This window comes from Podarcis bocagei, assembly GCF_964188305.1.
Source record: "Podarcis bocagei genome assembly, chromosome: 14".
NCBI classification, from domain to species: Eukaryota; Metazoa; Chordata; class Lepidosauria; order Squamata; family Lacertidae; genus Podarcis; species Podarcis bocagei.
This window is the reverse complement of record NC_138139.1, coordinates 26,280,706-26,308,490: the sequence shown is the minus strand read 5'-3', so window position 1 is coordinate 26,308,490 and position 27,785 is coordinate 26,280,706. Positions and strand designations below refer to the sequence as shown.

Genomic DNA, 27,785 nt, shown 5'->3' with positions numbered 1-27,785 from the left:
TTCACCTTTTTTATTGCCACATGTACTGGCTCCACTTGAGACCTTCACATATTCCATGCAAAGGTCTAAAGTTCTTCTGATCCCATCTGGCTGAAGCTTCATCACAACTGGGAACAATGGTAAGACACTCAACATGCAAAGGTCTGAAGTGGGAGTGTGTAGGGACAGTGGGACAGACCTGGTGAACATGCACCCTTCCTAGTTTAAGCTCCATATGTTCACACATGCTTGACCAAGGCTATTCTCTGTGGATCCTTATGTAACAAACCAGGGGCTGCACCTCTGCTTGTTTCATTCACCAGTCCCCTACCCCACACCCCATCAACCACTCTCACCAAAGCCACCCACCCCTCCCCTTATTCATTTTATTCATTTCATTCAAAATGTATACACTACTTGATTGTAAAAAAAAAAAAAAAACCAACATCAAAAGCTGCTTACAAAGAGAGTTCATCAAACTGCAGCAGCTCACCTGAGCTTCCCACTTTGGACAGCCCCTTGCTTGCCTCTGTCTTTGGTTTCCCCCTCCTCATGCTCCAAAGCTGCTGCAATGTGAGACCCCAGTCTGTCACCATACCGTAGTTTGCAGTGCCCCCTGTCAGTGGCCAAGCCAACTGCTGCGTGACGACAGCCTTTCAAGTTTATTGTATGCAAAATATGGCACCATGAGCTCACAAGAGAGGGAGGCGTCAGCAAGCTTGTGGGAACGTAAAGGTCTGCAAAAATAAATAAATAGAAGAAATCTTTTGCAGGTGGACCTAAGCAGGGGGACCACTGTTAAAATAGTCAAACAATGAGTGAGCATGTTCAGAAGGAATGGGATGTCGCTGACTAATAGAGTCAGGGAAGAGGCAACAGAGTGTCCTGGAAAGTAAAAACCAGCTGGAACCTTGAAATCGAGTCCTCCACACACTGCAATATTTTGTGGCATGTAATGTCTCTGCTTACCTTCTCCTTTGTTCATGCCTGCAGTTGTATCCATCTGTTTCCCACCAGGTGGCAGGAAAGCCTGCAATATAGATGCTTTGAGATAGGAAGACTGACGGGCTTTATTACCTCTTGCAAGCAGATTTCAGGACCCTGGGATGCCACTGCATGGTTCCCAAACTTCAGCAGTGCCTAAGATGGCCTGGTTATATATTTGTATAAGGGTGAGATGTAGTGATTGCATGAACTGTACCGTTTCAAAGTACCCATGCTGGATCCCCCCCTTTCAACAAAACAATTTATTATACAATTAGTACACTTATATACCAGTGACGCGGGTGGCGCTGTGGTCTAAACTACAGAGCCTAGGGCTTGCCAATCAGAAGGTCAGCGGTTCGAATCCCTGCGACGGGGTGAGCTCCTGTTGCTCGGTCTCTGCTCCTGCCAACCTAGCAGTTCGAAAGTACATCAAAGTGCAAGTAGATAAATAGGTACTGCTCTGGCAGGAAGGTAAACGGCGTTTCTGTGCGCTGCTCTGGTTCACCAGAAGCGGCTTAGTCATGCTGGCCACATGACCTGGAAGATGTCTGTGGACAAATGCTGGCTCCCTTGGCCTATAGAGCGAGATGAGCACCGCAATCCCAAGGTCGGTCACGACTGGACCTAATGGTCAGGGGTCCCTTTACCTTTACACTTATATACCATCTTTTTGCCAAACCATTCAAGGTAGCTCCTTCATCTTGACAGGCCTTTTCGACAGGTGGGCAGGACCTCCTACATGCCAATGAGCTGATGTCACAAGTAATGTCAGGGGACCCAAACTAAAAAACGCACAAGCAACCCCTTTTGTGAGCGTAGCTTGAACTGCAGAGGAAGATCCTTTGCATTGCCAGTTTCAATTTAACCTATGATGCAAAGGGATATTTGCGATTACAGCAAGTCCTGCTTTGGACAGGCATTCATTTTTGTGAAGATGAATGTTGGAAGGACTTCTTTACAAAGTGCATAGTTAAATAATGGAATTCACTCCTGCAAGTTGTAGGCCACATTCACAGCATACATTTAAAAGCACAGTGATACCATGTTAAACAGCCATGGCTTCCCCCCAAAGATTCCTGGGAAGCGTAGTTTGGTAAAGGAGTTGAGCGTTGTTAGGAGACTCCTGTTCCTCCCTAACAGAGCGACAATTCCCAGAGTTCCCTCTGACGAAGCAATGGCGGTCAAACCATTCTGGGAACTGTAGCTCAGTGAGGGGAACAGATAGACAACTCTCAGCACCATTAGCAAACTACAGCTCCCAGAATTCTTTGGGAGAAGCCATGGCTGTCTAAAGTGGTATCACAGTGCTTTAAATGCAGTCCCAGCACTTGGACTATATGCAAGGAAGAAGGCAGGCAAGTGGGGGCTGGCTCAGGGCAGACTGAGGTGGGGGGGGGGACAGAGCCCCATTTGCCCTTATGACCTTCCTCACCTGTATCTGCAAAAACCATAAAGCTGCACTATGACCCTGTGTCAGGCATGGGCACAGAGCAGAGCCTTCTTAAATCTACCACCTATGCACCAGGTATTTCAAACACCATCATTGGCAAAAGCCTAAACCAAACCTGTTTCTTCCTGCCTTTCTTTGTTTTGTTATTTCTCCCTCTTGTAGGGGGGGGGGAGGGGGTGCTGCTGCTGCTCAGGATGCAGCATCACTGAGTTCTCCTCCCCACCCCTGGACGCCCTTCTCTCTTGTGCCTTTCCTGCTGCTGCAAGTACATTTCCTTGGAGAAAGTCTATGGCAGACATCTGCACTGCAGCTATTCTGCTGATGATGACAGACTTTCTGGACTGGTCTCTGGACAAGCCAAGGAAATGGGAGGAAGGCAATCAGACTAATTGCTCCCCAAACTACAACTTATTAAATTAATTCTAAGCCAGTGTTGGCAGACTGTGCATTAGGCGAGGTGAAGCCATTTGCTTCGGGCAGCAGATCTGACCCTCTCCCCATCCCCAGAGCACTGCTGCCAGTCCCACCTGCAGCCAACACATCCCTGTTGCCCTTGCTTTTCCATCACAGCAGCGGCACGGATGCAGCCGCAGGTGAGGTTGCAGTTGTGGTGATGGGGCTGGCGGCAGCACGGGCACCATGATGATGTGGGAGGAAAGGGGTGGGGACCCTGAGCTGGGAGCAGGGCATCATTGTAGGGGTGAAGGGTGACATTGGGCCATTTTGCAAAATGTCTTGGGCCACCCCTGAGTATTGGGGGAAAGAAGGAAGAAGTCAGTGTAATTGGTTGATTCAAATCAGCACATCTTTAAGATCCAAATTAACACATGCTGATCATTGGCAATGTGACCATCTGGACTACAGAGCTGTGACGCCAAGTCTTTTCACAGCTTTCCCCCTCTTTTCCTCTCCTTTACTCCACCGCATCCTCCCCCAGCAGAAGTCATGAGTTTTAAATTTATGCTATGATTATTGCCTTAACTAATTCATGCAACAACATCACACTCCATGGCCACATTCGTGCCTTACACTTCATGTAAGCACTATGATACCAAATGGCTTCTCCCAAAGAATTCTGGGAGCTGTAGTATCTTCAGGGTGCTGAAGCTCCAATTCCCAGAGTTCCCTGTGAAGAGAGATTGGTTGTTAAAGCACTCTGGAAATTGTAGCTCTGTGTAGGGATTAAGGGGTCTCCTAACAACTCCCAGCACCCTTTACTAATTCCAGAATTCTTTGGGGTGAATGTGGCACATGACTCTTCACACTGCAAGCATAAGGTCCCAATTTAAATTTCATCAGTAGGAACCTAGGAAGCTGCTTTATACAGAGTCAGACCATTGGCTCACCTAGCTCAGTTACTGCCATCTACACCGACTAGTAGCCCCTGCTCTACATGCAAAAGGTCCCAGGTTCAAATCCCCGACATCACCATGTAGGTCTGGGAGAGCTGAAACCCTGGAGAGCTGCTGCCAGTAGTGCAGACAGTATTAACTGAGCTAGGTGAACCAATGGTTTGACACAGCTTCCTTTTTTTTTGTAGAAATGTCTGGCTGATGCCAAAAGCTGCCTGATGTCAACAGCTTCTCATGCGAAGGTACCGGTTCCTTACAGCTTCCAGGCTGCGAGGCAGGAATTGCACCATATTTAATGCATCACACGGCAGCAGCACGCTGCGATGTAAATGAGGACTCCAGCAGGGTCATGAAATATGCATTGTTTGTGTGTTTTCTGATTCGTGCTTTCACTCTAATTGACTCCCTTTCCAGCTGACGTACGGCAAACGCTGGTATGTCTCACTCGGCTGCAGCTGAATGTTGAACGCTGGTCTTTTTTGCCTTTCTTTTCTCTAGTCACACTTTCCAAGTCATGCTAAAATATCCGACAGGAATTCCCTCCACCTCTGATTATTTGTCCTCACCTGAACAAGATTGAACATGACAATCATAATACTAGAAAGTACTACTGCTAGAACTCAGGGGCATCAAGTGTCGGAAGGTTCATGGCAGATGAAAAGGAAGGACTTCTTTACATATGCAAAGTTCAACTATGGATTTAATGTTCACAAGAGGTAGGTCACGTAGAGAGCTTATGGTGCCACTTTAAACAGTCATGGCTTCCCCCAAAGAATTCTGGGAGCTGTAGTTTGTTAAGGGCGCTGAGAGTTGCTGGGAGGCCCCTATTCCTCCCCCATAGACCTACCCTTTCCAGAGCTCCCTGGAAAGAGGGATGTTAACCTACTCTGAAAATTGTAGCTCTGGAAAGACAAGAAGCCTCCTATTAATTATCGGCAACCTTAACAAATGGCAGTTCTTGAAATTCCTTAGGGGAAGCCATGGCTGTTTAAGGTGAGGCCATTGTGCTTTAGATGTATGGTGGCAATGTGGCCATGGTGATGGTCATCAGTTTGGATGGCTTTAACAGAGAAATAAATAGATTCGTGGAGGATAAGGCTATGAATACCTACTAGCAAATGGTCTCTCTGTTCTACCTCCTCTGTCAGAGGCAGTATGCCTTTGAAATACCAGTTGCTGGGGATCTCAAGTGAGGAGAGGTTCCACTTGCTGGTTTCCTACAGGTCTCTGGCTGGCCACTGTGAGAACAGGATGCTGGACTAGAGGGGCCTTTGACCTGATCCAGCAAGGCTCTTCCAATGCATACCAGGATGCTGATTCCACCCCTCTTCTGTCCCCCAAGCACTGTCCAATTTTGTGCTGAGCAGCAACTGCTCAAAGGATAGTTTCTTGTAAGAGAATCTGCTCCTATCCAGCACCGAGAGAGTTAGAAAAGAAATCCATGCCAGTGGCAAAATGTGGAAGGGGGCACAGGGCAGTGCAAAATTGCTAGGGGAGCAAAATTTCAACACCTGGTGCTGACCCAATACAGCAGACACTTCCGTCGCTAGGCTCTGTTGAATACAGCTTCTCCATGCGAACCAGAAAGTGACCTCTCCATACAATGGAATGACTCTTCTTAACTCTGCCACTGCGATCTCCTGGCTGATGTGGACACTGTTAGGCAGTTGAATGTGCATGCATACTCCGCCCATTTCCCTCCTGCCCACTCCCTCCATGTGGCCCTTGGTACTGGCAACCCATGCTACGCCACTGATCCATGCTATGGGAAATCCTCAAGCAGGAACTGAGCATGGGACCACTCTCCCCTCCTGTGGGTTCCAGCAACCCGTATTCAGTAGCATTACTGCTTCCAACTGTGGAGGCAGAGCATTCACTGCCCCCCAGATACTGTTGGACTCCAACTCCCATCCCTGACTTTTGGCTGGGCTGCCTGAGGTTGATGGGAATTGGACTCCAACAGCATTTGGAACAGCCCAGTGGTGCTGTTCTAGACTGATAATCCTCTGACTCATCCAACCTCCCAGCACACACACAGCATGGTGGATCAGGACCTTGGATTGTGCCTTAATAAATCTGGACTGATTATTAAATCAGCATACACAATTTTATGCAGATCTATTTCCCTTCTTTTTTTGGTGATGTGTTTTTTTGTTTGTTTCCCTCATTAGGCACCAGGTGTGGCCTCACTGCTGTTGCTCTCCCCTCCTAGCCTTTTGTGCTGAAATGCAGGTGGAGGGGAAGGACTTGGATGCACAGCTTTGCAGCATCATCTGGAGAGAATGCGTAAGTAAGGAAGCATTAGGGCTCATTTGGAATTGCAGGCAGAGAAAGGGGAACAGAAAACCAACCCAAATCTATTCTCTTCTTATCCTAAGGCGACTGTCAGCTGAGTGGCATTATAATGGGGCACAGAGACCGCCGTGGGGACAAGCTCAGAGCCATTTAGCTAGTGTCAGGGAAATACTAATTGCGGGCGCCGTCACCTCGCTGCTCTGTGATTCACTCTGCATGCAGCAAATCTCACTCGCCCCAACAGCTATGATCCAAAGCATCATAGCTTGAGGAAATTTGGAGACTTGGGGAAAGGTGAACTGAGCAGTCCTTGGTGGGCCAGCCAGCACTTAGGACGAGAGGATCATAGGATGCTGTTTTATAGTGCGTCAGACCCATTTGTCTATCTAGCTTAGTATTTACACTACTCTTGGCTGTGAGCTCTGGAAGACTTGCTCCCTGCCTTGCAGGCCTTTCCCTACCCTGACTGACTCCAGCTACAAAAGCTGAGGCTGTTGAACAGACTCTTGGGCTGTTGCTGTTGGTTTTTTGTATCTTTAGTTTTAGATCTTGTGATCTTTATGTGGCAATTGTTCGGTTTGATTGTACATTTTTTATTTGTTTTTTATTGTTTAGGAGTACTTTTGTAATGTTGCAGTTATGGATATTTTTTCTTGTTGTAATCTGCCTTGTGCATGGTTTGAACTGTGGAAAGGTGACATACAAATGTATGTATGTATGTATGTATGAATGTATGAATGTATGTATGGACTCTGACTAGCAGTGGCTCATTGGGATTTCAGGCAGGGTTCTCTTCCAGCCTACCTGGAGATGTCATTGGGGATTGGACCTGGGACCTCCTTCATGCAAAGAAGATGCTCTGGCTCCCACTAAAAATGCTCCCACGATGCTCCCACTAAAAATAAACAAGATTCCAGTTTTCATTGTTCTGAATAAAAGACTGGTTTAAATAGTGCTTTTTGTGATGGTACTCACTAGTAAGAAATGGCAACACACCCTTTATTTTTGCTCCCTGTGGCATTTTGTACTGGCAACCATGACACTTTTATGAAGTTATAAGTACTGCTACCTTCTACCCCCTAAAAAAAGAGCACAGAATAGACACATATTTGCAAAATAATTTCCCCAAATATAATGCATTTTTGCATGTTCTTTTCACAACCATATGATTTTTAATGCATACTTTACCCCAGTACATGCATTTTTGTGTAGATTACTTGGCTGGGGAATAGCCAATTTTTATTTTTATTTTTAAATGGAAGTGTGAATTTTGAAAGGCAGATGTGTTTCAGTTTGAATATTGTTTTGGAAAGTGTGAAATCTTGGTGAAAAGCAGGGCTTTTTTCCAGCAAGAACTCTCCAGCACCTCTCAGTTGGGTGCCATTGTCATTCTAAAACAACGAGGGAGGTGTTCATGGTGAGTTCTGACACCTCTTTTTCTAGAAAAATGGCACTGGTGAAAAGTAAATACATTTTCTTCCCTTGAGCTTCTAGTTAATGCATGTGTTACTTTAAACCACAAGTGGGCACTGTTGGTCTAGTGAGCTAGCCACCCCCTGCTTGTAGCCTTAACTCAACCCCTAAAAGCTGAGCTATTTTGTGTTATTCTCCCCCAACATGCTGAGACAAGATGTCTGCTATTTCTCTCATCTATATCTACTTATCCTGTAAATTGTTCCTGATATGATAAATCTGCTCCTCCATGAATAAAGCCTTTGAACTCCAGAAACTGCAAGTGATTACAGTAGTACCTCGGTTTTCGCATGTCTCCATTGACGAACATTTCAGTTTTCAAATGCCGTAAACCTGGAAGGAAATGCTTCAGTTTTCGAATGCGCCTTGGAAGTTGAACTGGAAATGCAGCTTCTGTATTGAGTTTTCCATTTTGAGGCTTCCGAACTGAGTTTTCGGTTTTCGAATGTTTCGGAACTTGAACGGTCTTCCGGAACGGATTACGTTCAAAAACTGAGGTACCACTGTATTCCAAGCCAATTCACCTAAGTTGCAAGGTCTGCTAACACAAATTTGGTAGGTTCGGCTTTAAATTTGAACTGATTTAAGTTTCTTCCCCATCTCTGATGGTAATCTTGCGCTTTGGGGGAGTCCCAAGATTTCCACCTAGACATGAATGAAGGAGGTAGTATATACACATATATAGCCAGCATTTTACTTCTTCATTCCCTGCTTCCTTGATCTCTCTTAAGCCTCCTGTATTGCTGCTTAACCTTGGCTTCCTTTATATATTATCTGTATCTGTGCTAACACAGCAATATGTCCTGGAGCAGATTTCAGCAAGGAAGTAGCGAGGCTCTGGATACCAGCCAGCAAATGACGGATTTATTGCTGATGGGAATGGCCATCGTTGGATATGGGCTAGATTTTATGAAATGATAAATTCATCTGTGAAATGCATTATCTCAGTGTTTCCCAAACGTTTTTGGGCAACGGCACACCTGTTTACTGAAAAAAAATCTCGCGGCACACCACCATTAAAGCCCCGCCCCGTGACGTCAGCGCGCAGCGTCACGCCGGGAGGGACGCACAAAAGTGAAAGTTTTTCCCCTCCCCCTTGCCGGGGAACCTCCAAGCTTTGGGCAGGCAGGCAGGCAGAGCTGGGACGGGGGTTTCCAGGGGACACGGCAGCTCCTCGAAAGGCTTCTCTCGGCTGCGCTCAATCCTCCTCGGAGAGGATTTCCCCTCCGGTCCCATGCGCTCGTTTGGGGCATCGCTCCGGCTGCTCCCTCTCCCGCCGCGCAGGAGCGATGCCTCTCTCTGGCTCTCCCTCCGCGCAGGCTGAGGGAGGGAGGGAGGGGCGCGTGTGACCCGTCTCTGCTGGGAGACCAAACCCAGCGAGGCAGAGTCGCGCGGAGGCGCCCAGGCAGCGCTGCCGGCTGCGAGGAGGAGCGCCAGGCAGCAGGAGGAGGCGCGGCCTCTCCTCGCCGCCGCCGCCCCGCCTCTCGCCGCCCGACTCGCCCGCCTCCCTCCAGGCATCTCGCGGCACACCAGCCGATGTCTCACGGCACACTCGTGTGCCGCGGAACACCGGTTGGGAAACACTGCATTATCTGATGGTTATGTGAAATCATGGAATGTGTGAAATGCAAGGCAACAGTATTCCCTAAATTTGGGAAGTGGGTGTTCTCTTGCACCCTTCAGCTGATTTTCATAAGTACCCTATGGCCTTTTTAAAGGCTATCAGTTCCCCACTGCTGGTGTAGACAATACTGACCTTTATGGACCAATGGTCTGGCTCTGTATAAGGCAGCTTCCTGTGTTCCTATGAAACTAATGCACATTGTGATGGGCAGTGGCAAGCACACAGGTCACATTTGTCACAGTCAGGATGCCTATGTCCTGGCCAGGCCTGCACCCAACCTTGTTTTTGTACAATCTTGTTTGTCCTCAGTAAACAAAATTATATTATCAACATATACAAGCAGAAAAGTTCATTTGCAAGGAATTGTACAAAAAAAAGTGGCACTAATAAAGAGAAGTTCCAGGGTGGCAACAGAAAGCAAACTAAAAATGCTTTTGCAGTTCATCAAAACTATCCAGCAAGATCAAGTTATACGAAAACTGGTGCTATTAACAGTAATCCTTCTAGTTGGTTAATTGGTTCCATGCATATGGTAAAGGTAAAGGGACCCCTGACCATTAGGTCCAGGCGTGGCCAACTCTGGGGCTGCAGCACTCATCTCGCTTTATTGGCCGAGGGAGCCGGCGTACAGCTTCCGGGCCATGTGGCCAGCATGACTAAGCCGCTTCTGGCGAACCAGAGCAGTGCACGGAAACGCCATTTACCTTCCCGCTGGAGTGGTACCTATTTATCTAATTGCACTTTGACATGCTTTTGAACTGCTAGGTTGGCAGGAGCAGGGACAGAGCAACGGGAGCTCACCTCATCGTGGGGATTTGAACCAACGACCTTCTGATTGGCAAGTCCTAGGCTCTGTGATTTAACCCACAGCGCCACCTGCATCCCTTTTATGCATATGGTATGTAATGCTAATTATTTCCCCCAAAAGTTAAATGATAACTGGTATCTGGTGGGCAGACCAAAGCACTCGTCAGGAAAGCTATGAGATTCAGGTGAGAGTCAGATGCCTTGTCAATCCCAGCAGGTATATAAGAGGACGACCCGGCCTGCCCAGTCCGCAAAAGGTTTACAAAGTTCAGTTATTGCAAAAGTTTTTCAGTGTTAATTTTATGCATTTTTTAAAATCACCACGGTATTTAACAATAATATCTTATGTTTTTTAAATGAGAAATTGTGAATTGCAGAATTTTAAATACCCATCATCATCCTTGGCTTCACTCAATTTTGTTTATAACACTCTCCCATCTTCTTCTAGTTGTGAGGGTGGGGAGTAGCCTAGGGCCTCTCTTCATCTAAATCCGGCCCTGCTTCCTGCCTGTGTTAGGTGGGTAGCTTTATAAAGTGTGGGGAGCTTCCCCCTCCTTTCCCAACAGGAGGCCCTCCAGATGTTCTCCAGATGTTCTGGACTACAATACCCATCAGCCCCAGACAGTTGCAGACCAAAACATTTGGAAGGCCCCAGGCTGGGGAAGGATGTGTTAAGTCATCAAATTGGTCTGGGTGGGCTCCAGCCTCTTCCTCTCCCTACCCCCCCCCAACAGTACCTCTGTGCCTTACCATGTGTAAGAAAACAACATTAACATTAATTAACAAACTTCTTAATCACATTGAAACCAGCAACATAGGGGTAGAGAATGAAGACCTTAAAGGAGCAGCTGTCCAATTAGCAACGAGGCGTCTTTGATGTGCTCTGTCTGAGTTATTATACCACTGCTGCTGCTGTCATGAGCAATCCTCTAAAAGCTTTAAAACTGAAGCCAAGGGCTGGTTATTTGATTATCCTGATGAAATTCTGCACACTTCCCTCCCTCCTGTCTCAAGCCAATTCCTCTGTGTCAGCTCTGCAGCCTCCCCCCTTTCTTTCCTTCTTGCTGTGGGGCCAAAACAGCAGGTCTGATCCTCCGCCTTCCTCTTCCCTTGCTGGGACCCCCCCCCCCCCAAGACTCGTCATTAACATGCAGCGCCAGGTAGGACTGCATCACGGTATGGAGTGGAGATTCCGATCCCGTGGTGCCTCCTGTTCCTTGAAATTCAGAAGGTGAGCAGCAGGGATTGCTTCAGCAGCAACATTTAACTTCTCTTGCCAGGTAAGAAGTTTTTAAACCTGTTCTCCTCAATTCTTCTTTGCTATGGTCCAGATGGACCAGTCCTATTTCTCAAGGTCTAACAGCAAAATGTTCAGTCTCCAAAATGCCCATTTATTTTGGGGGAGACCACCTTAAGCCTCCCTAAAACATGAATCCTCAACCTTTGCACCCGCAACACAAACTCCATCCCTTTCCCTGAATTGGCAGGAGACATTTCAGGGTGCTCTGTCTGCTGGTCCCCAGCTATGCTCATGATTTACCGCAACGCATTGTAGAAATGGAACTCTAAAATCAAAACGAGGGGGTGATCATCTGTGGCTTTTGCAGTCCAGCTGGATCAATGCTTTTCACAACCGCAAGGGACTTTAAACAACCATTTCGTTCAGATCAGGGTTGCCAAAAACCCAATGATTTAATCTGAAGTGGATTTGTCTTCTGCAGGTCTATGCGCACAATGGGTTTGTGCAATTTGAAGTAGATGTTTGAAGTATTAGGGTGACTCTGGAAAGAGTCGATAGGGGAAACTGTGTTCTGGCAGACTGTGCAATTGGTGTAAAAATGTGTCAGGACGGGATATTGTTTAGGGGTTGTTGCTGGAGTCAAGCTTTATTTTGGAGGTGCATTATTTCTGCCATTATGCCATTGTATTAATATTATCAATGGATTCTCTAATTGAATGGTATGTCTATTAGTAGAAGATGTCTTCAATAGCCTATTATATAAATATTGTCATATCTTGCAACTGTTTGTGGATCATGCAAGCTTTTTGATGTTGCAAGCTGCCTGGAGCATGACTTACTATGGAAGGGTAGAATGCAAGTAAATGTTGTTGCTGATGATGATGGATGTGAGGCTACTGCACATGTGTTCAGGTGCATTCTGCTTGGTTGTGTGCCAGTGGAGGTTGGTCCATCAGGGTGAATGTGTCACTGCTCACCAACCTCAGCCTGACCTCAGCCTGCTCCAGCCTGTGTTCTTTATTCCATCCAGTCACTCATCAGCAAGGAAGAAATTCACTGCTCCATCCAGGTCAAATTCCCACAAGGGATGGGGGAGAGATCTGATTCAGTTCCTATTTAAAGGCAAACCTACCTAAGCTGCACTTTCCAAAACAATACGCGAAGCGAAACACAGCCATCCTTCGAAATTGGCACTTGACTGAACTTTGCGATGCAATTTTTCAGTCAAGTAATGTGCACAAAAATGTATATACTGAAGTGGAGTGTGCATAGAAATGCATATATTTCTGAAAACAATATAAGACAAAATGCGTTAGATAAGGGGGAATTGCTTTGCAAAAATGTGTATATAGGGATAATTTTTGACTAAATGCTGGTGAATTTTCATTCGGAGTTGACAAACCGATGTGGAAATGTAGAGATCTGAGGGTAAGACTGAGAAAACATGAGACTGAGAAAAACCCAAATTGACAGGTTCCCACCCAGGTTTCCCAAGAAGAGTCTGGCTGACCACTGTGAGAAGAAGATGCTGGACTAGACGGACCTGATCCTGCAGGCTCTTCTTATGTTCTTATGCTTTTTTCAGGCAGTAGCAATTTGGAAAGGTAGGGAGGAGTGCGCTCCGAGATCTGGATTAAGCATAAAAAATAAGTGATGTGTTAATCTGGTCGTCATTCAAACCACCTTCCTTCTCTGTCTCGCTCATCCTTTCTTTCTTTGGGATAATATCCTAATAATGCCAGCAAATCCAACCAAGAGATGGTCCAGGAAACCGTCTTTTGAATCTTGTCAGCTCCCTAAATTAATTTTCCAGATCACCAACTGAATGCTCCGATAGCATTTTCCCTCTGGAAGAAAAAAGATGATAGAACGACCCCATTGCTAATGAGAAGTTTAACGTTACAATGGCTTAACATCTTGCAAAGAACAAGGTGCACCAGAGAGAGATAGAGGCGTGGCTGGATTTTGATGCTGTGGCAATTATGGATGTTGAGAAAGGAATTAGGAGGCCTGGCCTAGGACATTCTTCTCAAGGGCCATGCTGTTTCGCAGGAAGTGTTTCCCCCCCCCCCAGTGCTCATGGACTCCCATGCAGCTGGCCTGGCTTGGGAATGAAGTTGGTGACATCTTGGGATGGGGAAAAAATTCGATTAAGTTTGCATTGAAAAGCGAACTTGACTCACTCGCACTGCCTGAATCAAGATGCAAACCGAAATTTGCACGACTTCAAATTTTGCAGTGTGGTTCTCCAGCGAAGTACTCTGTATGAAAATGCATCTGTAGGAGGGTAAAATACCCATAAAAATGCTCATATATGTGAAAATAACATACAAAAGGTATTATCTTAAATAAAGCTGCTCCTTTGTTTATTGTGCATCTATTTCATTTCATTGACAAATTGCTTCCTGTGAAATGTCTTCTTGCAACAATTCAACAGGAAACCCCATCGACAATAAAAAAACATACCAAAACCAATTTCATATATGAAAACCATTTCAAACAGATACCAGCTAGGATTTTTTTTTAATCCCCAACTCTGTTTAAGAGACTTGTTGAAAAAGGTAGGCTGCAATTTAATGCTGAATTTTTGTTATTGTTCTGTTTTGTGCTTTTGTTTAACTGTTAGTTTATATTGATAGTTTTTTTTTTTTTAATCCAGTTGAATGCCTGCCCTGATAATTTTACTGAAGAGGGCACCATAAAACATATTTGAATAAACAAAAGGAAAAAAAGATGAAAAAGGCTGATTATGTCTTTCTTTCCTTTTAAAGGACCATATGTTTCTCCCCCCAAAAACTCACTTGCTTTTTAAATCAGTGTGGGGGAGCCTGTGGCAGAAGGGCCATAGCTCAGCGGGGGAGCACCTGCTTTCATGCAGAAGGCGCCGGGTTTGATTCCCAGCTTCTCCATGCAGGAAATACACTTGTCTGAAACCCTGGAAAGTGTCTGCTAGTCAATGTAGACAAAACTGAGCTAGACGGACCAATGAACTAGGGTGAGTCAATATAGACTGGTCTTACTCTGTGGGAGGCAGGTTTCAGGTTCATCGACAGCACTTAGGTCCAGTCCCTGGCATCTACAGGTAGAGGTGGGAGAGAACCCTCTCTGAAAAATTGTACAGCCACCGCCGGCGGTCAGTGTGCAGACAATAAGGATTATAATGACCAATTGTCAGGGCCTTCTGGCGGTTCCCTACCTGCGAGAAGCCAAGTTACAGGGAATCAGGCAGAGGGCCTTCTCAGTAGTGGCACCCGCCCTGTGGAACGCCCTCCTACCAGATGTCAAAGAGAAAAATAACTACCAAACTTTTAGAAGGCATCTGAAGGCAGCCCTGTTTAGGGAAGCTTTTAATGTTTAATAGGTTATTGTATTTTAGTGTTTCGTTGGAAGCTGCCCAGAGTGGCTGGGGAAACCCAGCCAGATGGGCGGGGTATAAATAATAATGTATTATTATTATTATTATTATTATTATTATTATTATTATTATTATTATTATTATTATTATTATTGTCTGACTCAGTGTAAGTCAGCTTCCTATGTTTCTACCTAGCTTCTACACACATAAACGAAGGCAGCATGCAGCCAGGGCATGAGGAGAGCCTTTCGTGATTCGGAAATGAGACGGGAGCTCAGAAAGTGATCCTGGATGAGAATGGAGGATGCTGCAAGCAGGGCTGGTGTAGCCGTTAGGCGGGGTGCCCCAAGATGGCACTCTCGTGGACACACCTGCCCCACTGCTTTTGTTCCTGCTGCTGAAGCAGGCACCAGCACTGGTTTCAGGTGAGAGCTCGCCAAAATTGCACAAGATCTTGCAAAGCACACGAGATCTCACTTGACATAGGCACTAATTCTGGTGCTGCTTCTCTGCTGCTGGCGGTGGCAGGGTAGCACTTCCCATTTCACCTTAAGTGGCAAAACTGTATGCACCACCTCTGACTGCAGGCACCTCCCTATTTCCCTCTGTGAAAAGCTGGAGGGTGTGCTTGATTTTCAAACGTTCGGGCAACCAAAGGCCAGAGGAAATTGCTTCAGGGGACCAGATCCAGCACAATACCTGGGTTATAGAAATAGTATGGGCTCTGCTGCTGCTTGCTCTGCTCACCAACCTGTCCTGCCCTTTGCTCCATCGACAGCTGTATGAACGGCACTGTGTGAGGACAGCCTTAGATTTTTATGTATATAGGAAGAAATCGTCTGCCAGGCCAGGAATTAGAAAGAGAATGCCTTTCTTTCTTTCTTTCTTTCTTTCTTTCTTTCTTTCTTTCTTTCTTTCTTTCTTTCTTTCTTTCTTTCTCCCCCCCCCTCTCTTTCTCTTTGCATGAGACCTCTCCGTGCCTAGCTGAGCTGAAATGAAAAGGCCGAACCCTTCTATATTTAGGTGAGGGCAGTGCTCAGGGTGGGTAATCCTCTTTCCCTGAATTATCTAGCTTGGGGGATTAGGCCCTTTAAACTCTTCGCCAAACCTCCCCCGCTCCATAAGGACACTGTGGAAGAGATGGGCATTTGAAAACTCACATTTTGCAGAGGGGATGCCATGGCTACAAAAACATAGGGTGCCCACAGAGTGGGGCTCTGCACTTGACTTGGTGGAAGGTACTAAGGCTGAAACAAAGCATATTGATCCCCTGCCCAGATCAGATGGTCAAAGAGGGCAGTGGTTTGCATAAAATTTACATATGGTAATTAATATATCCAGATGCACATTTGGAAATAATGGCTGGAATTTACACAGAAATATAACACATCTCACCAGTGTGGGGGAAAAGACTGTGTCCAGGAGAATTTTGTGCCTGCCAGTTGTTGTCCAGGTATTGCACCTCTTGATAGTCAACTTCCTGTTCTTCCTTCTTATGGTTCTTTAGCTTTGAACCAGACAGCCTTTCAAATCTAACAGAGGATATCTTCCAGCAGGGGACTGTCCTCTGATGACCCTTCAGAATTAATGAGGACTGTCCTCTGTAAAGCTGGACACACAGTCCCAGAGTTCATCAACATCTTATCTGGATTGCTCAATGGGATGGATCCCCAGCCTTCCCGGAAAGATCCCTTGCCCATCACTTCCGCCCTTCCCTGCAATGTGCAACTCTGAGGAAGTGTTGGGTGGTTTCTGGGCAGTTGGTTCTCTGGTTTTCACCAGCTGGCATCAGTGAAGTTCAGGGGGCGTAGCCGGCATCCCTGCATGAACTGACTGAGGCCTAGAACATGCTCCAGAACCCGTTGTAATGTGCAAGGGTTCCTCAGCACATCATTTGATGTGAACATGGTTCCTGAAAGTAATTCAAAATGAAACAGGGACATAGACTTTGCAGAGCTCATGATGAAGTGGAGGTAAAAGGAAAGTCATTTGTCCCTCACTTACTCTGAACAGAGAAGATTCCTCCCCGGCCAGTTCAAAACCAGGGTGGGTTTTGAGTTGGTTCCAACTGGAGGGTGCTCCTGATTAGCCCTCCCTCTGACACTCTCCAACCAAATTCAGGCTCTGAACCTCAGCCCCAGGGTCAGGAAAGAAGTCCTTCCTTGTTGTCCATGGTCAGATTAGGAAAGTCCAGAAGCAAGCCAGACTACAAACAGATCAGGGCTACCCTTCACCCCAGACTCAACCTGGTGGGTCTCTCTCTAACACAGTGCTTCTCAAACTTTTTTCCCCTGGGCCACACTTTCAGAATAAAAATCTGCTCACACCGTATCAAATTTTAAATTGAAAAGAAATACAATGGAAAACAAAAAGAAACACTGTCTAGTGGTGCTTGATTTATAACATAGAACACAATTACTTTATTATATGATCGTGGGACAACCACAAAGTATAAAACAACGCAGCTACATAGGAACATGAATCATTCCCAAAATATAATATTGTTTGTCCTTGAATCTTCCTGCCACACTTGCCATCATCTCCTGCCACATCCTTTGAGAACCACTGCTCTAACAGGATGGGACTCCTCTCCTTCTCTTTTCTTCCCTGGGAGGAGAAAGTTTTGGGACCAGGGCTGGCCCTACCATTAGGCAAAATGAGACAGCTACTTCAGGTGGGAGGTTTGAGGAGCAGGCAGCAGTGGTGAGGTGTTGGAGAAGAGAGCAGAGCTTCTTACACAGCAAATCCTGTACCCACTAGTCTATTGCCCTCAGGTGTGTTGGAAGATATTGTCCCATCACCATTGTTCAGAGGTGTTGTGGTCTAGGGTTGGGTGTGTGTGTCAAAAACCCATTACTGTTTCTCCCTATCTACAACATCCTAGAGCTACCCAAACAACATGAAAGGGGAACATTTTTAGCCACTGAAAAGAAGTCTTATCAGCCTTTGTACAGATTGGAGCCAGAGTGAAAGGAGGCAAGTCAGCCATAGACGATTGGCTCCTAGGGTCACTCTGGAGAAGGTGCATGAGAACACTGACAAAAACCAAGGGGCTCTCTTTTAAGAGAATGGTGTGCAAGGTATTGTACAAAGGAGCAGAAATTGCCAATGTTCATCCCATGATCAGAACAGGAATCAATCCAGCCAATACGATCAGTATCTGCTTTTGTTGCTGCTTTTAGTGTGTAATAACAATGTAATGTACACAATTACTTAAGTAAATTATGCAAGCTATGCAATTTCAACACGGTGGGCAGCTAGGCAAATAATTTAGTTGTGGACAGAAGATGAACTGCAGTGGAATGGAAATGGGGGTGCATGACACAAATACAGAGCGAAATGGAAATTGGTGCCCTTCTTATACCCCCAGGACAGAAGAAGTTTACCCCTGTTCAAATATACTATAAACTGCAGGAATCCAAATTCCAAAAGCAAATATTGGCATCCATATAATGAGCGGGAAAAGAAACTCAGAAAGACAAGGAAGTCCACTAACAGTACATTTTTGATTGCCACACAAATTAGACAATATCAGGGGAAGTGAGGTGGGTTTTCAGCCCCTCAGAATGTCTTGTTCTTAGTGGAATGGACTCCCTCGGAAGGTGGTGGACTCTCCTTCATTGGAGGTTATTAAGCAGAGGTTGGATGGCCACCTGTCATGGATGCTTTAGATGAGATTCCTGCATTTTGTAGGGGGTTGGACTAGATGATCCGCAGGGTCCCTTCCAGCCCTAGGACTCTCCTTTGCTTGTGTTGAGTCCCATATATGGGTGGTGCTTGGCGCAGATGAACAGCAGCTAGAAACCTATAGGTGGACCTCTCTCTTGACTTTCCACACCTGTCCTACATCTAAATATTGTACCACACTGTCCTCACGGTTCTCAAGTGGATGGAGGCTCTCGTTTAATGGAAGAGATCCCTCTGGCTCAGTGTTTCACCCTTAGCAAAGAGCCCACCCCTCCAACACACATGTCCTGCTCCTTCGGATAGCGGAATAAAATAGGAGAAACAAAGCAATACTGAAGCCTGGTGTTCCAAACTGCCTCCCTCCTTCTAATAACGACTATTGTCTCTTTCTGTCTCCCCCTCATTCCCTCTGCGCCAAGCATAATCAATTTTCTGTATAAGTTAAAGTCAACACATCTGTTACGTTAGTCTTCCCTGACGCCCTACTCCCTCCTTCCCTCCTTCCCTCCCTCCCCACCCCTCCCATCTGTTCTGCCTGCAGCTTCCCCGTATAGCTTTGTTGTTGGGGTGTGTGTGTGTATGTGTGTGTGTGTATGTCTGTGGACGAGAGAGAGAGAGAGAGAGAGAGAGACTCCCTCTCTCTCTCTTCCTAGCTGATGGACTCTCTCGTTGCTGATCTCTCCTTACCTGGATGCCTGTCCTCAGTGGGTTGATCCGCTCGGCTTGCCAGAACATTTGGTCTGCTTAATCCCCCTCTGACGCCCACATTTGAGGGGCCAAGAGGCAAAAGGAGAAGAAGGGAAGGGGAAAAAAATGACCGGGGAGCAAATAAACAAATGAGTAGCAGCTCTGGAACGAAACATTGACTAATTCTGGTAAGAAATGCTCCTTCTTTTCTTTTCCTTTTAATTCCTGGGTGCATTTGGCCCTACTTTTCCTTGGAAGTCCAGCTACAGTGCAGCAGTAAAGGATTCACCCGAAGAGCAAAGGCAGGGAACAGGAAGGGATGGCGGAAAGGGGAGGAGGGGAGAAGGGAGATTGCAAAGTCCCCTGAGCTCATCAAGGGTTCGTTCGGGTGGTGAAGGTTCATCGGTGCCCCCAGCTCATCTTTGGCATGAGGATGTGTGGGTTATGTCTTAAAAGAGCTCTTGCGTGTACCTGGACTACCAGAAGGGTTGCGGATGGGTGTGTTGCTTGGTTATTCCCCCTCCCCCAACGCACAGGACGTCTGGGTATCATTTGGAGACCAGCACTAGGCTTCAAAAGATGTTACATTGCAATCTGGTGCATTTTGCTAGCCGTGAACTGGTGGTTTCTAGCAAACGTCCCGTTCCAGATTGGCCTTGGGGACAGGTCAGAAGTGAATATCAGTTCAGAAGCAGAGGTGGGGAAATCCATAAAAAATTGAATGCAATAAACTTTTTATTATGCTAGCGAATTTATATTTTGCGTATAGTTGATCTCTCTGGATCAAATTTAAGAGACAGCGAAAAAAGTACCAGGGGAGTGAGGGGTGAAAATGACCATGTGGGAACATAAATTGAATGGAACTTTTAACAAAACGACCCTAAATTATACACACCAGAAGTGCTTGAATGGACATTTTGAATAATGATAATTTCCCAATCTACACCCCGGAGATGAGAGCAGGGTTATTGAAAGGAACAAATATTTTGCCATCCCCATAAAAATAAAATGCAGTTGTATCAGAAATCAACTTGATTTATTTTTATTTATTTATTTTAAATCTGCAAAGCCTGCTCATGTTGAGTTGGCAATGTTTGTTCCTAATGAGAGCACTGCTAGGTTTTTGCCAAACGTAAAGCTGTAGCTCCTTGGCTTGGCTCCAAGAACCTCAGCTGGCAGTTCCTGACACTCTCCTGTTACCTGATGACATGGATTTACTGGTGTGGGGTACAATCCTTCTGCAATGATGACCTTTGGCCATAACACATGGACCTTGCCCACCTTGCATTTGGGGCTTCGCTTCTTCTTATGGATAGTATGCAAAACTAGCACAAGTGGGACGGGTAAGGAATAGGAATTCCCCACCTCCGTAACCGTTCTGAGATAGAGATGTGGGAGAAATGTGAACTAATTCTCATTTAAGGCAAACATACATAAATCTCACTTTCAAAATGCAGATACGAACCGACACACAGCCATCTTCCGAAATTTGCACCTCTTCGAATTTTGCTCTGCCATTCTCTAGCCAAGAAATGTGTACAAAAATGCATATGCCAGGGTAGAGTGTGCATATAAATGCATATATTAGTGAAAACAACATATAAAAAGGCATTTTATTAGAAGGAAATGACTCTGGAGAAATGTGTGTGCCAGGTAAAATCGCAATAAAATGTGCCTATTAGGAGAAATTCGCACTAAAAGGATGGTGAATTTTCATAAGGATTTAAAAATACACATAAATATCCACTAATTGCTGTGGAGAATTGAGCTTAAGATTGGAAAAAATGAGAAACTGAGAGAAACTGAAATGGACAGAGTCACCCATTGCTATTCTGAGATCAAAGTCCACTGTATGCTTATTGTTGTAAAGCACACCTCCCTTGATGGTTTGATATACAGGAGGAGGAAAATGTGCGAATGTAGCTTTCAGTTTGCAACGCTCGTTCCGTGTGCCCCCTTTCTCGCATCCCGGCAGGCTTGTACTACGGTTACATTAAACCTTAATGTGAGGCTTCACTTCTACCAAGCAGCTGGGGTTTGCTAATCCTTTGAGTGGTTGCTGCGAATGGGGTTCTCTGGCTAATAGTCTTTGCATTTGTGCTGGCAAGAATTTAAAGGGGCCAGACGGTGCCCTTTGAGTCCAATATAAGATGCAGGAAGGAGGGCAAGGGAAGAACTTGAGATGAGGTAAGCCGTTGCATTATTTTGGTTCAGAGGCAATGACATATGTGCATCTTAAAATGCTTTGCTCAATGGATCATTAAGAATCCTAAGGACTCGTGTTCCCAAGAAACAAAGGCATCTAGGAGAAAGCATGATGCCTGCATCTAAACTGGTAAAGTTGAATGAGGGTGGTGTTTTTTCTACTTCTTGGATTGGTTGGTCCAAAGTTGATCATGAGCAAAATCTGGATAATTTTATTTCCCCCAGTAATTCTTGTTTCAATTCTGCCTGTTTTACTGTACATCAGCCTTGTGGATAGGTCCATAAAATTACTAGCCCCCAAAACCTTACTAGTGCTCCTGATCACACATAAGACTATGTGGCCTTTGAAGGGGAAATTGGGAAAACACAATTTATAAGAAAAGGGCTCTAGAACAGATTTTTGCTTGTCACATATGACCAGGTTAGTGCCTAATTTTCAGGCTTGTTAAGATCTGCTGATATGGTGGATTTGGTTAATTAGTTGATTCATTTGCCCAAACTACAAATATTAGCCAGCTGTTTCATAAACATACCAACATTCTGAAAATGCTGCTGATTCAGTGTTTTGATGTTATTATCTTATCACCATGAATAACATCAGATACAAGTAACTCCAGCTTCACTTCATGAAGCCATGAATAACATCAGATAGAAGTAACTCCAGATACAGTACGTGCGATTCTAAATTATTCATTCTGGCTTATTACTAATGGCTGATTCACTTGCAGGTATAACATATCAGGGTTGCTAAAAGTCGGGAAAGTGAGATTTTCTTGTAAGAAAGTAAACAAGGCACTGCGATCTAAATTAGAAGTATATAAAATCACAGGAGAGTTACTTGTACAAAAGGCATAATATTTAATACTGTTGGACATATTCCACTCAAATGTATGTTTGGGTGTGCATCTAACAATAGTTAGAAGCAGTTAAGGCTGCAAGCCTATATCCACTTACCTGAGAGTAAGCCCCATGGAACCCAGCAGAACTTAGCTTTGAGTAAACATGTACTGGATATCACTGGCAGAATTTTCTTCTGTGTTGATGTTAAGTCTGGGGTATTTGATGCTGTCAGTCTGAATACAGTCTGAGAAATATTCTAAATTCTGTAGGTGAAATTTACTGATTAGGATGAGTGAATCTGTCTGCTTCATTTTCTAATTTTTCCAACCACCATGCCACATTTCTGCATGAGTTTGATTTTTTTTTTTAAAAAAGGCTTTTCGGTATTAATCAGGAGTTTAGTAAGCTTTTTTCTTGTTATGTGTATACAAAGAGAAATGTATGCAAAATTTTTGCATGCTATTTCCCATACTACAATGCAATTAAGTGCCTTACTTTCATTCACATATGCAATTTTTTTTTGCACAACTTCTCCTAAATCACACCTTTTTGTACACATTGATTTGGTTGGAGAACTGTATTGAAAAATTCAGAGAAGTGTTAAGTTTTAAAAGATGACCATGTTCAGTTTTCATAGTGTTTTGAGAAGTGCAAATTAAGCAGGTTCATATTTAATTACAAACCAACCCAATTTCCTCTCTCATCCCTTGCTGAATAATCTGGAAAAGGATGTGTTGATGAAATTCTAATCAATGCTCACAGTGTGATGTAGAAGCCTTTGTGTTACACAAAACTCCTCCATGCTAGAGGTGTGTGTGTGTGTGTGTGTGTGTGTGTGTGTGTGAGATGTAAATTATAAACATTTGTCTTCAGATAGTTTCTGTCTTAAGATGAGATGTAGGAAGTATTTACAAATGTACAACAGAATGGTTAGTGCAATGCGAGGTCTCATTGAGTTCAGTGGGACTTACTCCCGTTACAGTTGGATCTAAGTGCTACTTAAAACATTGCTTTTTTTTTTCTCTCTATGGTACATTTTAAACTGGCCCTGTTTAAAAATGGGTGATACAATATTGCTGCATCATGGGATATGGTTCCATGATGCAGTGCATCTCAACACGCAAGGTTTTTAAGAGGGAAGGTGAAAGATTAAGCCAGTTCTTGTGTGCCTCTCAGCTAGGGATGTGTGAATCTGACCGTTTTGGTTTCTCTTAAATTTTTCATTCTCCCAATGAATTTTCTCTGCATTCCTGCATCCCTTTGCAATTTTTTAAAATAAAAAGTCCTCATGAAAATTTGCCAGCACTTTCGTGTGCGCTTCCCCTAAGATACATTTATTTTGTAAACAATTTTGTCTGCCATACACATTTTTGGAAGCAGTTTCCCTTGATATAATGCATTTGTGTGTGCTATTTTCACAAATGCAGGCATTTTTATGCACGCTCTAATATATACACATTTCAGTGCAAATTATTTTGGTTGGAGGACTGCATTTCAAAATCCAGAACTATGTCCACATTTCAGGAGCTAGCTCCTTTTCCATTTGTGAATTGATTCAGGGAGTGCAAATTTAGTAGATTCACGATAAAATGCAACTCAAACTGAAATTCTTCACCACTTATCACACACACACTATGCATTCATTTCACACACTGCCCCCCAAAATATCTGGGGTGAGGGCAAAGGGGCTCCCAGGTTAAACTCTGCCCCCTGAAGGTGGAGTTGGGCTGTGGCGAGGTGAATTTCAGAAACACAGCAGCTCTGATGGCCATACCAAAATGTTTTTAAAGCTTATAAGCTCTACCCTTCCCTGAAAGTAAAAAGATGTGCGCCCCCCATGTTAAGTGCTCTAAGCATGGCAGGGCCTAGCTGAGAAAAAAACCCTTCTCTGCATTTGTAGCTGCCTCATTAAAGATTGAGCTGGCTGGTGGAAACATTGACTGGCTTCTCTGCTGTGACGTTGTCAAGAGGAAAAACCTGCCAGCTTGCAGCTTCTTCGCTTTCTCCCGGTCTGTTTTATATCCCTGCCCCATGCCGTATCCCTCCTCCCTGTGAAATGAAGGCGCCTCCCCCCCCCCGTTCCACTGTGCCTATCAACACATGCTTCTCTCCCACCCTTTCTCCTGGGACTGGATGCCTCAGCTGGTCCTGCTTAATAGCCGAAAACTGCCTCCCAGTGTGTGTGTGTGTGTGTGTGTGTGTGTGGTGAAAGCAGAGCATCATCTGACCCTCAGAACTTCTTCACGATGCCCCTGTTGACAGTGATCTTGCCGGAGAGTTGCCTTTGGGAGAGGGGCAGGTTGTCAATTTTGGTTTCCCCTAGTTTCTCATTTTTCCAGTCTTCAGTTCGTCAAATTCTGCATCAGTTGGTGCTTTTTAAAAAAATGATGATGATGATGATGATGGTAATAATAATATCCTCCTGAAACTTTGCCAGTGATTTAATTCACATTTTTCCATATTATATGGAATTTCCCCCCAAATACACATGTTTGCAAGCAATTTTCCCTAATATAACACATGCTGTATGCGATTTTCATTAACAGATGCATTTTAAAGCACACTTCCCCCTTGTAGATGCACATATTATTTGGTTGGAGAATTGCACTGCAAATTCAGAGAAGTGTGGATTTCAAAGGAGAGTTATGTTTTGGTATTGGTTTGAGATGTGCAGATTTTGCTAGGTTTTTATTAAAAGGTGAACCAAGCGAATTTCTCCCCTAGCCCTAAAAGCTCCCCTATCCCCCACTGGCAGCTCATGTAAAGCCTTTTGCAACTTTGTTGCTAGCAGGAAAAATCCACCCCATGAGACTCTTAATCTCAGGGTCTGGGGTTCGTGCCCCACCTTGGGCAAAAAGATTCCTGCATTGCAGGGGATTGGACTAGATGTCCCTTGGGGTCTCTTCCAACTCTACAATTCTATGATTCTATGAATGTTTTGAACCGAACAGTGGCAGCTAGTGCCTCTTGGACTTGCTAGGGGAGGAAGCAGGGAGCCCACCAGTAGGTGGAGCCAGAGCCAATGAGAGTCAAGCCAACTACCGTATTTTTTGCACCATAACACTCACTTTTTTCCTCCTAGAAAGTAAGGGGAAATGTCTGTGTGTGTTATGGAGGAAATGCCTATGGGTGGCATGCCTACGGATTTTCCTCCTCTAAAAACTACGTGCATGTTATGGTCGGGTGCGTGTTATAGAGAGAAAAATACGGTAATTCTAGTTTTGTCTAGATCCTCCTCCTTCTCCCTGCTGTGTTCTACAGAGGTGACACTGAGGCTAAGGAGGAGGAAGAAGTCAGCAGGCAGTGCCACCTCCTGGACTGGTTGTAAGGAAGAAGTCAATCAGGCTGACTGAGGGCAGACTGAGTTTAGTGGGGCAGTGCCCCACTTTTGCCTTAGTGCAGCCTTTCTCAGCCTGTGGGTCTCCAGATGTTGTTGGACTACAACTCCCACCACCCCTAGCTAGCAAGTCCAGAGCTCAGGGATGATGGGAGTTGTAGTCCAACAACATCTGGGGACCCACAGGTTGAGAACCTCTGGTCTTAATGGATCACCTGCAGTGGAACCAAATGTATAAATGCAGAATTATCAAGCTTTGGTTCATTGATAGCAACCGTACACCAGTAGAAAAAACGCTGGCTTTGCCCTCATACATCTATTTGGGTTTCAGCTCACTCTCCTTCCTGCCCACGAGTCACCTCTGCATCCAATTCTCTTTTTATGAGAAGAACAGGCTGTGCTATTTGGATGAAATGTGTGAGCCCAGGATCCAGCCTCAGTCCTCCCTGGGGGAGAAATGACAAGCCAGTTTTTAATGTGGCATGAGCTGGTCTTGGCTTTGCAGAGAAACAATTACTTTAAAAGAGACAAACAAATCACACTAATGAGATTTTAAAAAAAGAAATATTAAAGCACTCTTTCAAATCCTTGTTTTTCATTCTTATTGTACTTCTGGATTTCAGCCGCTAAGACAATTTTTTCCCACCCCCAGCAACAGTAAGTGCTAGAATCCATATCGAGATGAACCAATATGCTAAGTACACTGCAGAGGAGGGTTGTGAAAAGCTCCACCCTCTGATCTCTGCAGATCAAACTGTTGTTACAGCTGTAGAGGTTGAGTGGCTGGTCCCATTTGACAACCCCAGACCCCAATGTCTTTAGTGCCCCCATCTGTCAGCATTTCCCCAGGAATATGTGCAAGGATGCCAATGTAGTGCAGTGGTTAGAGTGTCGGACTAGGACCTGGGAGACCTGGGTTTGAATCCCCACTCAGCCAGAAAACTCACTGGGTGATCCTGGGCCATGAAATGGTGGAGATCGTGCATAGCATTCTGAGTTCTTTGGAGGAAAAGTGGAAGCAAAATGTCATAATTAAGAGTAGGGGGGCAGAGCTGTGTGTGTTGCCCCTTTCCCAAACATCCTTATAGGTTCCAGTCCCACACGCTCCACACCCAACCTTTCGACATAAAGCAGGAATGCCTGAATAGGGCTCCTAAATGCATTCAGCCAAACAAAGTTAGATTCAAACTGAGCATGCAGAGTTTCTGACCCTGGTAAGGTTAAGGAGTGTTCACATGCTAGCTTCAATGAGTGTAGAATGTGTATGTACACCTGTGTACACAAATAGCCACGGTGTACATACATACAGTTATTCATATGTAATGCTCAATGAGTGTACAGTCTGTGTACCCAGGTGTACCATAGTTGAGCTGTATAAACACACACTCTTTTACACAAACACTTGCACGTGTGTAGAGATATCTTGGATCCACCATAGGACACTGGAAAATATTTGCATGCCTGAGCAGCACTTGCCCTAAGCAAACCTAGCAGCCTGCTTTTGCCATGTATTAATGAATTATATATACAGAGTGCTTTGGTTTGAAACCAAACCCCTCCTACCAGCAGCTTGCATTTTAAAATACAAAGTCTTTTATATATATAGGAAGCTGCCTTATACCAAGGGAGACCATTGGTTCATTTAGCTCTGCATCATCTGCACTGACTGACAGAGGCTCTCCAAAGTGTCAGACAAGGAGCTCTCCCAACTATACCTGGAGATGCCAAGGATTGAACCTGGGACCTTCTGCATGCAAGGCAGGTGCCCTACCGCTGGCCTACAGCCCTTCCTATCACTTGAGCGATGTCTTAGTGAGGCTCTTTCGGATTGTGGCTGTGGTGCTGAGGCCCACTTAGCCGTTTTGTTAAGCTAGGCCTGTGTACGTGTGTGTGTGTGTGTGTGTGTAAGTGCTAGGGGTAGTTTAGGGCTGGGGTGGTGAAACACTGAGAATGAGAAGGTGTGTGTGTGTGTGTGTTTGTGTGTGTGAGAAAGAGAAAGAGATAGAGATAGAGATAGATAGATAGATAGAGAGAGAGAGAGAGAGAGAGAGAGAAAGAGAGAGGTGTAAAGGTAAAGTTACCCCTAACCATTAGGTCCAGTTGTGACCGACTCTGGGATTGCGGCGCTCATCTCACTTTATTGGCCGAGGGAGCCGGCGCACAGGTCATGTGGCCAGCATGACTAAGCCACTTCTGGTGAACCAGAGCAGCGCACGGAAATGGCGTTTACCTTCCCGCCAGAGCAGTACCTACTTATCTACTTGCACTTTGACGTGCTTTCGATCTGCTAGGTTGGCAGGAGCTGGGACCGAGCAACGGGAGCTCACCCCGTCACAGGGATTCGAACCGCCGACCTTCTGATCAGCAAGTCCTAGGCTCTGTGGTTTAACCCACAGCATCACCCGCGTCCCTGAGAGAGAGATACTCACTCTGTAAAACAGGAGCTCCTGCTTTGCTGTTTGAAAGC

The 27,785-nt window shown here is 45.2% G+C and overlaps 1 protein-coding gene across 2 annotated transcripts in view; it reads left to right on the top strand.

The window, feature by feature from the left end:
• Positions 1-18,799: 18,799 nt before the first annotated feature.
• SV2B (synaptic vesicle glycoprotein 2B) overlaps positions 18,800-27,785 on the top strand; it is a 73,117-nt gene continuing 64,131 nt past the window's right edge. Inside the window, exon 1 of one of the 2 annotated variants that reach the window (XM_081171137.1) lies at positions 18,800-19,124. The gene's annotated coding sequence lies outside the window, so the exon portion shown is untranslated. Of the gene's footprint in view, positions 19,125-20,866; positions 21,124-27,785 lie in introns of those variants that run through there. The other variant, XM_081171138.1, reaches the window with a different exon arrangement.